This window comes from Ursus maritimus, unplaced genomic scaffold (genome assembly GCF_017311325.1).
Source record: "Ursus maritimus isolate PB19 unplaced genomic scaffold, ASM1731132v1 scaffold_18, whole genome shotgun sequence".
In the NCBI taxonomy this organism is placed as follows: domain Eukaryota; kingdom Metazoa; phylum Chordata; class Mammalia; order Carnivora; family Ursidae; genus Ursus; species Ursus maritimus.
The window spans coordinates 23,562,517-23,566,514 of record NW_024424230.1 but is presented as its reverse complement, the minus strand read 5'-3'; positions in this window follow the sequence as shown (position 1 = coordinate 23,566,514).

The following is a 3,998-nucleotide window of genomic DNA, read 5'->3' as shown; positions in this document are numbered from 1 at the left end:
CCCCCCCCCCCCGCCCTTTTCCAGAAGCTGTTGCCCATCTGCAATCTGGGCCGGGAGCCCCGCTCGGGGTGGAATAAGTGTACAAGGCTGCCGGGACCCCACCCTCGGCCAGGTTACAGCCTCTGCAGCCACCCGCGTGTCACACCAGCTCGCCGCTGTTTTCCCGGGAGAAATTAGAAAATTCGTCCCACGAAGCAGCCAGACCCACCCCGCCCCAGAGCTCGCCCCGCGCGGGCCAGCTGGGAGCAAGAGCCAGGCGAGGATGCGGAAGTAGCTCTTCCTCCCCGCCTAGACCTGTTGGCCGGGGCGTGTCTCCTGCAAATCACACACCCACGCGCGCGCACCACCCCCACACCCACTCTGCACGCAGACGGATGCACAAGACATTGGCAAACAGGTCACAGCCCCGAAAAGACCGGGCGTGCAAACCTCTAAAACTTACTGAAGGGGGGAGGGGCACAGGCTTAAGGGCCCCGGCCCGTCCCCGTCCGATGCCAAGCTGAAACCCGAGTAGGGCCCCGCGGCGGTGGCGCGGCCGTGGGCACTCGGGGAGGTGGCGGCTAGTCCCGAACTTTAAACAAGTGCCGCGGAAGCAGAGCGTCTCCACCCAGCCGCACCTGTTCCCGACCGTGGGGGCCGAGCCCCGCACATCCCCGCTGACCTTGAGGGCATCCTGGAAATCCACACTCCACCCCCAGGTCAGCGTTCCTCCAACCCCCTTCTCATCGGTCACTGAAGCCTTCCTGGTACCCAAGCAGAGGGGCAGGCTCTAGCGCCTCCCCCCACCAAGTTAGGAACGCGCTTCCCTGGGGTCTCTGCAGTCTTTGAGCATCTCCCTCAACCCCTTATCTCCCCCTCCACCCCAAACCCCTCATAGCAGGTTGGGTCCCCTACTCTCCACCTCAAGTGTGCGAACATCCCCTAAGTGCGGGGTTCCCCCCACTGGTGCGCTGGAGCAAAGGATGCCTTAGAGGGACGCCCTTGCAAGCTACCGCTGCAGAGCGGCTGGAGCGGGGTCCACGGGCAAGGGAAGGGGCGGCAGCGGGGCTGGCCCCACGCCCCGGGCTCCGCGCCGGCAGGGACGAGCGCGCCCCCCTCCCCGGCCACAGACCAGGAAGTTTGGCAGAGCCAAGGCCAGGAAAGGGACAGCAGGGCGTCGGGGAAGGGGTGACGAGTCCTGGCCGGGGGCAGAGCTGCCGAGCGGGCGCCGCGGGGCCGCCGGGAGCCGCGGCCGGTCAGCGCAGGACGCTCCCGGAGCGGCCAAACTTTCTCTGCCACCCGAAGTTCTGGGTGCGGGGGAGGAAGCGAGGGGGAGGCCGCTAGGCGGCTCCCGGGACCGCTCGAGAGGGCGCCCCCGAGGGCCGCGGCGTCCGGCAGCGCGCCGCCCTCACCCTCACCTGGGCGGCCGGGACCGCGGCGCGTGGCCCGCACTCACCTGGCTGTAGAGCTCGCTGACCGACATGACCCCGCGGACCGGCCCGAGCCGGGGCACCGTGCCTGGCGTGCGGCCCTCCCTCGTGCCCCGCCGGGCGGCTGGTCCCGACTCCTCTCCGCCCTCCGGCTCTCAGTCCACGGCCGGCCCGCCTGGCGCCATCTTCCCGGGCCGGCCGAGAGTTTCCCGGTGTCTCTTCACTCTCCGCGGGACCTGCTCCGCCGGCTTCCTGGAGGCGCCGCAGCCAGCGCGCTCTCGGCCGGCTCGACCTTTACTCCCGCGGTGGCGACGCAGCTGCAGCCGGGCAGGAGTTGCGGGCGGGGGAGGAGGCGGCGCGGCGCCGCTCCCCGCTCAGGTATGGGAGGAGGTGCAGGAGCCCGGGAGGGAGGGCCAAAGACAGAGGAGGAGGGCAGCGGAACGGGCGGCCGGTACGTTGCGGCCGCCGCCTTTGAGCCCTGCGGGGGCCGGGCTGGACGCGCCCTCCCGCGCCCCCGCCGCAGCGGGGTCCACGGGGCCGGGGGCGGGGCCGGGCGAGGAACCGGCGCCGGCCGCCCCCTGCTGGCCGCCGAGCGCACGCCGGCACAGGTGCGCCCAGGGTGCGGCACCTGCCGCGCCACGCTTGGCTCGCTCTCGGGAGAAGCTGGGCAGGGAGAGTGCAGACGAGAAAGAGAAGTAACAGAGGGCGAGGGGGAGGAGGAGGGAGGAGATAGAGAAATAAAAGCGTCTACGGCTGAAAGCTTCCATACATTTTCCTCCGGACTTTACGTGGCTGCGTTCAAAATTCTCGTTATTAAAATTCAGTTCTGTCATGGGATGTTATAAAAGGGGAGATGGCTGTACCAACGATGGTCTCCGTCTAACAGAGCTCCCTGGGCTAAAGTCCTTACTAGAGAAGTGGGATTCGTAGCTTCTCTATTTGTTTTGCCTGTTTCACCCAAGGCTTCCAGCTAAACTAGCCGCCCCCACCCCCAGCAGAAGATTAATTGTTCGCTTTTCTGGAAAGTCTTACCTTTTCTTCTCTCTTACGTGCGCACTCTCCAGCTCTGCCACTTTCCACTTCGTTTTTTGTCTCCCCCCACCCCATGGCATTTGGCTCCCTGCTGCAGCGTCAATCCCTCTTCTACCTACAGTAAAAAAGGAAAACTCAGTCCAAAGGCAAGTAGGGGGTGGAGTTGGCGGAAGGTAAAGCAGGTACTGTGGAAGAAAGGGACCTCGGCTTATCTAGAAGATGGTATTTGTACCTGCATGAAGAGTGGCCTCTGAGGGTAGTTCCTGGCTAGCGTATACATCCATCCCCGCCACAGAAAGTGTTCTGGAACCACACGCCCTGGAAGGTGCTTTTTAAACCCTTCCCACTTAAGACCTTCCCATTAGAATGCAGGAGCTCCATTTAATTTACCTGCCCAGCCCTTCACAACTGTGCCTCCTCAATGAGCTTTACCAGATCCAAGGTAGGAACCCCACCCTCAGGAATTCTGATTGGTGACCAGTGGGACCCTAGTGTCTGAATCTTTAAGCTCCTCCCTAATTCTAAAAGACTGTACTTCCAAGGTTGACAAATGCAGTGACCAAAGCTCAGAGAACTCTTCTTGGATTTGAAATGGAGCCTTCATATCACTGGCTGGAGCAGAAAGGAAATGGCTCCACCACTGATCTCTCACTCAAAAATCTGTCTGCATAGATTCCTTTCCTGTTTTCTAGTAGTTCTCCAAGTGTGACCCCCTGGGCTATCAGCATCACCTGGGAAGTTTAGAGCTACAAATTGTCAGGCCTCAGACTTACTGAGTCAGAAAGGCTGGGGGTGGAGCCGGCACTCTGTTTTCATACCTCTCTAATGAATTCTCCCCTTTTGGGTAAAGAAAAACCCCTTGCTAAAGCTCTGTCCCCACCTCTGCTCTGGACCGTCTCGGCTTCACCACCACGCGCCATCAGGGGTCTCTGTACCAGCAACTCTTTCTCTGTTCTCCTTTCCTGCTAAACTTCTTCAGGTGGTAGCTTGTACCAGCTGGCTCCACTTAAACCCAGTCGTCCACGATCCACGGGTTCTCAACACCTTCTGCACCTTTACAAAAACAAACGCCTGGTGCCCACTCCCAGAAATCCTGATTTTACTTGTCTGGGGTGCTGCCTGGGTGAAAGGATTTTTAAGAGCTCCCAGGTAGTTCTAATGACAACCAAGGTTAAGAATAGCTGCTTTAGTCCCTTCCTAAATGATTCTACTCACCCCCCATCCTACTGAAATTGCCTTCTCCCTCTGAATCCTGGGGTAGTAAAGGACTCTCCCCACTCAGGTTCAACCATCTCCTTAGCGTCTCTCATTTTTTTCCTCTTGCTTTTCCAGCCTCTCTAACCATACCTTCATGATGTCCTTTTCTAACTCTGTTTGCTGGTTCTTCAATAAAACTGTGGCCCATTTCCCAATCTCTTCTTCTCATCCACACACCCCCCATCTTGCCTCTCACTGCATTGTCAACTCTCAAATCTAATTCTAACCTCACTGTAGACCCACCTTTCCACCTGCCCAAGAGACAACGCTAGCAATCCCTCCAGGACCTAGCATTTCCCT